The 7,463-nt window shown below is 40.6% G+C and overlaps 1 long non-coding RNA gene across 1 annotated transcript; it reads left to right on the top strand.

Annotated features, from left to right (window-relative positions):
* The first annotated feature begins 1,308 nt into the window (after window positions 1-1,308).
* On the top strand, window positions 1,309-7,105 carry LOC138874182 (uncharacterized). The gene is made up of 2 exons (XR_011401211.1): window positions 1,309-2,008; window positions 6,801-7,105. It is a non-coding gene; the product is annotated as an uncharacterized lncRNA (long non-coding RNA).
* The last annotated feature ends 358 nt before the right edge of the window (window positions 7,106-7,463 follow it).

The raw sequence follows: 7,463 nt of genomic DNA, 5'->3' as shown, positions 1-7,463 counted from the left end.
GTTGGTAATCAGGAGCCCACTTGAAGAACAAAGCAGCAATGCAAGTGTTGGTAATCAGGAGCCCACCTGAAGAACAAAGCAGCAATGCAAGTGTTGGTAATCATGAGCCCACCTGAAGAACAAAGCAGCAATTCAAGTGTTGATAATCAGGAGCTCACTTGATGAACAAAGGGAAGCAGTTCAAGTGTTGGTAATCAGGAACCCACCTGAAGAACGAAGGGAAGCAGCAATTCAAGTGTTGGTAATCAGGAGCCTACCTGGAGAACAAAGGAAAAGCAATTTAAGCTTCAAAGGAAGATAACACAGATTTCAAGGGAAGGCAGTCCAAGCTTCGAAGGAAGACAGTTCAAGTATTGGAAATCAGGCGCCTACCTGGAGAATAAGGGAATTCACTTCAGAATGCAACTCAAGTCAGCAACAAAAGAAGCTCGCGACAAGAATGTGAGTCAACAGTCCTAGATGATCAACAGAAGTTAGTCACAATCCAAAAAAAAGGGAAAGGCAAGAAGTGAATCCAAATACATAAGTTGATGAAAGATGTGAGTTGCTCAAGACATGACTGAAGTCACAAGTATGGTGTGTCCGATCTTGATCCAAAAAGCTGAAGAAGAACGACTAGCACCTGCAACTAGCAAGCGTCAATGTTCAAATACAAAGTCTGCATGAAGAACCATTCAAGACTCAAGATCAAGCTTCAGAAGGCTTATAGATAGGAATCTTGTAACTCGTAGTTAACAGGCTTAGCTAGTCTTTTTCATTTCTTTTGATTTTAATGTAATAACAGGACCGCGAACCGGAACCTCGGCGGAACGGTACCTCGACCTGCTCTCCACCTGGGCATACTCCATCATCTCACTCACCTCTGAACTACACGTGGCCTGATTCCTTTATAGCCAAGGATATGTAGACAGCTCAGATACCAGGGCTCGGTCACATTCCCCTTTTCTCTTAGTTTTAGTCTCTCCAAATAAGGGTCGGGTCAAAAAACTTATCTAGTCGATCTTTGTCTAAAAATACTTCGTCTTTCCAGTCAAAGAGGGGCAGCTGTAGACATGTGATTTTTGACCTTCCCCAAGATTTTTTATATTTTAGCACGTAAATATTTAATTTAGGCTTAATATAGCTATTTCAACCAATTTTTACGCTTTTACTTTATTTTTATTACAAGAAAAATAAAAATTACAAAAATTGTTCCATTAATGTTTTGTTAGTCATTTTTAACCTTGAAAAATACAAAAAAAATAGTTTGTTTTAATGGTCAGTCTTATTTTAACAGTAGGACTAATTAATAAGTAAGATCATATTTAGTCCCGTTCGCGGAGAAAGTATAAAACTAGGGCTCGAGCAACCCATTTTTAGGTCTAATTTTGGACCTAGCCCATAATTCTCAAACCCATAATTCCTAGGCTCATACCCCTAACTTAATCCCTACCCCTATATATATTATCTAACACCTAAAATAAAGGGGACCTAAAAAAATCTGATCAGCGGTTTTCTTCCGCGAAAAATACAACAAAAAAGAGCTAAATCCGTTGTTTCTGATGGGGGATAAGACCCAATTTCCTAAAAGCTAAAAAGAGGTCAGCCGCATCTCAGAGAAAAAGCCCCTCCATTTCGCTGCTTTGCTCGTTCCCAGCTTTCCGATTCTAAGTGAATTGCCGTTTCCTGTCACAAATTTTCCAAATGTTCAAGGATAAGTACTTCACTTCGTGGAATCAATTCGAATGACCCAAAAGAGGCCCGCCGATCTTTTTCAGATTTTCACAACCTAAGAACACCCCTGACTTTCTTCTTCTTCTTCAACGACACCCCTCCTCACCAGACCCGCAACCATCAAAAGGGAAATAGTGATTGAATGCTTGGTATTTTTCCGTTGAAGTGTCTTTGAAATTGTGTTGCAAAAGCTATTTTTCACGCCATGGTTCGTTCATTGTACTAAACAGTTGGATCGATTTGAGAGATTCAACAGATAATCCAATTTCAAAGTTCTTTTATTTTCCGTTTTAAGGTCAGTTTCCATTTCCTGGTGTTTTGATAATAGTATTGTATCGGTTGGTCAAATTTTTGTTGCTATTTGATTTTGCATCTCTTTGTTTAGCTCACATATAATATGTTATTGTCTTTGGCTTTTTGATTGTTGAATAGGTACATGCTTTTTTTTGTGATTTTAAACTCAAAGTTCAAATATAGAAAATGGGTTATATGAACTGTTTGCTAAAGTTAAAAGTTTTGTTAAGTGATTAAACGGATACCGATTTATCTCTTAACGTGAATTACTCATGTGCGTCATGTAGTTGCCAAGATTAGTGTCTTCATGTTAGATTTAGCAGTTAATTTTAGAGGTGTAAACGGAAATTACATAGTGTAAATGACCCTTGCGATTTCAAATAGTTAAAATCAAATACTTATCCCACAAATAAATCCCATAACCTATGACCTTCGCATTAATATTATAGTTTAGGTATTAAGAAGGAACTTCGTAGTTTGCTTTAGGCACGTTAATTATATAATTATCATGGCTACTATTAAAATTCAGGGGTGCATTTTATGTGACCCGATTCTAATTTCCAACAAGGTTAAATAGAATGTGTTGTGAATCACGGGTGCATTTCATGTAGTGTAGTTTGCGATACGTTTTAAATAACCTTGGAATAATCCGTTAAATCAATAAAGCAGTTTTAAAAGTTAAAAAGACACATAGGTTTAAAAGTGTTTAAAATCAAATAATAGGCCAACTATAATAGTTGAGCGACTGTGCTAGAACCACGGAACTCGGGAATGCCTAACACCTTCTCCCGGGTTAACAGAATTCCTTACCCGAATTTCTGTGTTCGCAGACTGTAAAACAGAGTCAATCTTTCCTCGATTCGGGATTTAACCGGTGACTTGGGACACCATAAATTATTCCAAGTGGCGACTCTAAATTTAATTAATAATCTCGTTTCGATTGTCACTTAAATTGGAAAAACTCCCTTATACCCTCTCACGGGGGTGTAGTAAAAAGGAGGTGTGATAGTATGATGACCCTCATTTGCTTGTCCTCAAGGACAAGGTTCAGTATGGTGATGCTAGAGATGTGATTGTTGGTGATGATGGGGTATTGAGGATGCAGGGTCGGATTTGTGTACCCAATGCAGATGAGCTTCGGGAGTTGATTATGGAGGAGTCTCATAGCTCACGGTATTCCATTCATCGGGGTGCCGCGAAGATGTATCAGGATTTGAGGCAGCACTACTGGTGGAGGCGGATGAAGAAAGATATAGTTGGATTTTTAGCTCGGTGCCTCAACTGTCAGCAGGTGAAGTATGAGCACCAGAGACCGGGTGGGTTGCTTCAGCAGATAAAGATTTTGGAGTGTAAGTGGGAGCGGATTACCATGGACTTTGTAGTTGGGCTCCCACGGACTTTGAGAAAGTTCGATGCTATTTGGGTGATTATGGATCGGCTGACCAAGTCTGCTCACTTTATTACTGTGTGTACTACTTATTCCTCGGAGCGCGGATATCTATATCCTAGAGATTGTTCGTCTGCATGGTATTCCAGTTTCCATCATTTCAGATAGAGGTACTCATTTCACATCACGGTTCTGGAGAGCCGTTCAGCAGGAGTTGGGTACTCGGGTGGAGTTGAGTACATCATTTCACCATCAGACGGGCGGACAGTCTGAGTGCATTAGTCAAATTATTTAGGATATGCTCCGTGCGTGTGTGATTGAGTTTAGAGGGTCTTGGGATTAGTTTTTGCCATTGGTAGAGTTTGCTTACAACAACAGCTATCAGTCCAGCATTCAGATGGCACCGTATGAGGCTTTATATGGGAGACGGTGTAGATCCCAGGTGGGTTGGTTTGAGCTGGGTGAGGCCAGATAATTGGGCACAAACCTAGTTCAGGATGCTTTGGAGAAGGTCAAGGTGATTCAGGATAGACTCCGTACAGCCCAGTCCAAATAGAAGAGGTATACGGACCGGAAAGTTCATGATGTTTCCTATATGGTTGGAGAGCGGGTTCTGCTTTGGGTATCGTCTATGAAGAGTGTTATGAGATTTGGGAAGAAAGGAAAGTTGAGTCCAAGGTTTATTGGCCCTTTTGAGATATTGAGGCGTGTTGGGGAGGTTGCTTATGAGTTTGCCTTACCTCCCAGCTTAGTAGGAGTTCATCCGGTATTTCATGTTTTGATGCTCTGGAGGTATCACGGTGATCTGTCGCACGTGTTGGATTTCAGTTCAGTCTAGTTGGACAAGGATCTATCCTATGTTGAGGAGCTAGTGGCAATATTGGATGGGTAGGTTAGAAAGCTGAGGTCAAAGAACATTACATCCGTGAAGGTTTAGTAGCGAGGCCAGCTGGTCGAGGAGGCGACATGGGAGACCGAGCAGGATATGCGCAGCCGTTACTCTCATCTTTTCACTACTTCAAGTATGTCTTTATGCTTGTTCGAAGACGAACGAATGTTTAAGTGTAGGAGGATGTGACGACCCAGCCATTCGTCTTAAGAATTTACACTCTGATCCTCTATTAACTGTTTTCCCCAAGTTTATTTCTGCTATTTTGATTTGCCAGGATGTTCGGTTTCGAGTTTTGGAGGGTTTTGGGACATTAGTCCCTAAACGAGAGCTTAAGTGTTGAAAAGTTGATCGTAGTCGGAACATTGTGAAGACAGCCTCGGAATGGAAATTCGATGATTTCGTTCTCTCCGTTGGGTGATTTTGGGTTTAGGAGTGTGTTCGGATTGTGTTTTGGAGGTCCGTAGCTAATTTAGGCTTGAAATGCCGAAAGTTGAATTTTTGGAGTTTCCGGTCCGATAGTGATATTTTAATCCGAGGGTCGGAATGGAATTCCGGAAGTTGGAGTAGCTCTTTAGTGTTGAATGTGACGTGTGTGCAAAATTTCAGGTCATTCGGACGAGGTTTGATAGACTTTTTGATCGAAAGCGTATTTTGAGAATTTTGGAGTTCTTAGGGTTGAATCCATGGTTAATTCGAGGTTTCGATGTTGTTTTAGGTGTTTTAAGGATTGGTACAAGTTTGGACAGTGGTTTGTGACTTGTTGGTGCCTTTGGTTGAGGTCCTGGGGACCTCGGGATGAATTCGGATGGTTGACGGAAAGATTTTAGAGTTAGAGTTGCAGCTTCAGCTGCTGGTTTTGTCATAACCGCACCTGCGGTTTGGGTTCCACAGGTGCGGCGCTGCAGAAGCGGCTCAGAGGCCGCAGAAGCGAAATTGAGGGAGGTTAGCAGTTTCCACAAATATGGGAGAATTTTTGTAGAAGCGGTACCGAATCTGTGAGTTGGAGACCGCAGGTGCGAAAATTGGCCTTTAAGTGAAAGTCATAGATGCGACGAAGTCCTCGTAGAAGCGGGACCGCATCAGGCCGCAAATGCGGAAATCGCTGGGCAGAACATATAAATTCTTGCCTTCACTAAATTTAGTCATTTTTCATCTTTTCAAAATGGGAAGAAGCTTGGGGAGCACTTTTCAAGAGGGATTTTCAGAGGAGTTCATTGGGGTAAGGTCTTTGGTCCCTAAACTCGTTATTGGAGTGATTTTTATCAATTTAAGCATGAAAAATTAAGGAAAATCAGGGGTAATTGGGGGGTTAGGGCTTGTCTAATTAGAGACGTTTGAGTGATGATTTGAGGGAGAAATTGAGGTCCGATTGTGGTACTTTTGATATGACTGGACTCGTGAGAGTACGAGGTTTCTGGAAATATAAATTTTACCCGATTCTGAGACGTGGGCCTGAGGGGTGTTTTGATCATTTTACATAATTTCGCGTATTAGTTTAGAATTTGATTGTAGAATCAGTTACTTGAAGTGTTATTTATATTATGCAATTGAATTGAATAGATTTGGGTCATTTGGAGTCGAGTACTCATGGCAAGAACGTGGTCTCGGGTTGATTTTGAGCCGGTTCAAGGTAAGTGGCTTGTCTAACCTTGTGTGGGGGACCTTCCCCTTAGGATTAGTATATTTGGTAATTTAAATGCCTTGTATGTGAGGTGACGAGTGCGTACTTGTGCTAATTGTTGGAAATCCGGTTTTCTTTAAGTAATTACTAATATGTTTCCTTTCCTGTTTCTATTACTTGCACTATTAAGCCAGTTGTTAACTTAGGAAAGCATGTCTAAGTGACTTAATTGCTTTATTTTCTCAACTTACCTTACCTGAATTCTATACAGCATGCTAGGCTAGAATCACTTGTTCCTTTAACATGAAATTTTGCCATTTATGTATATTTTCTTGTTGTTGCTATGTATTTATTTTGGGACTGCGGATGTGGGATTCCGGTAGCTCCCCCTTGTCTGTTTATTTTGGGACTACAGATGTGGGATTCTGATAGATCCCCTGCATAGTTATATGGAACTACGGGAATGCACCCGGTAGATTCCCCCAGTACTGGGTATTTACATTTGGGACTACGAAACGGGATTACGGTAGATACCCGCGCACTATGAGTTAGACTACGGGACGGGATCTCGGGAGATCCATTAGATATGTACATATGGGACTACATGACGATATCCTGGTAGATCCCCGATTGTTATTATTGGTGTTGAGCTGTATTTCCTTTCCGTGTTTACCTTGTTTCTGTATAGTTGTTGTTGTCCTGTACATCTTGTGTTATTTTACTGTTGTACTTATTTATATTGTTCTGTTCTATACTGCTGATCTTTATATTTTATTTAACCTCAGTAGGGCCCTGATCTTCCTCGTCACTACCCAACTGAGGTTAGGCTTGGCACTTACTGAGTACTGTTGTGGTGTACTCATGTCCTTTCTACGCATGTTTTTCATGTGCAGATCCAGGTACCGCTACTCAGGCCTACCATCCTTGAGGGAGGTGACTGCTCTAGAAACTTCGAGGTACATCTGCCGTATCTGCAGCCCGAGGAGTCCCTTTCTATACTAGTTGTTAAACTTTGTCCTTCTGTATTTTCTTTCTTGTTAGATATTCTAGAGTTAGACTGTTAGATATTCCAAAAGCTTGTGTTTTTCGTGAGTTTCCGGGTTTTGGGATAGTGTACTTGGTTTTGAGAATGTTGTGTTGTACATGCCGAGCGACATTATAACTATTGTTTCCATTCAGTTATTTTGGTTTTTGATTATTTCTTCCGCGAGTTTCGTTTGTGTTCCGCATTTGTTACGCTTACCTAGTTGTAGAGACTAGATGTCGTCACAACAGTTCACGGAGGGCAAACTGGGGTCGTGACAACCAATCACTAATTCTACAAATATTCAATCGTACCCAATATCCTTTCAACTATCGCCTTAGGGCCATAAGTGTCTAGTATTAAATAACAAATAACTTATCAATTACTATGACGATCTCAGGTCAAAGGAAACTCTTACATCACATTCTTAAAGAGAATATCCTATTGAAAGTTTATGATAATTCTAATCATTAGGAATTATCCAATGAGTCAGTTCAATGATCATATCTCTATATGCATCATCTATCTATGT

Source organism: Nicotiana sylvestris, chromosome 7 (assembly GCF_000393655.2).
Source record: "Nicotiana sylvestris chromosome 7, ASM39365v2, whole genome shotgun sequence".
In the NCBI taxonomy this organism is placed as follows: domain Eukaryota; kingdom Viridiplantae; phylum Streptophyta; class Magnoliopsida; order Solanales; family Solanaceae; genus Nicotiana; species Nicotiana sylvestris.
The sequence above is the reverse complement of the archived record's forward strand: the minus strand, read 5'-3'. Positions and strand labels throughout refer to the sequence as shown.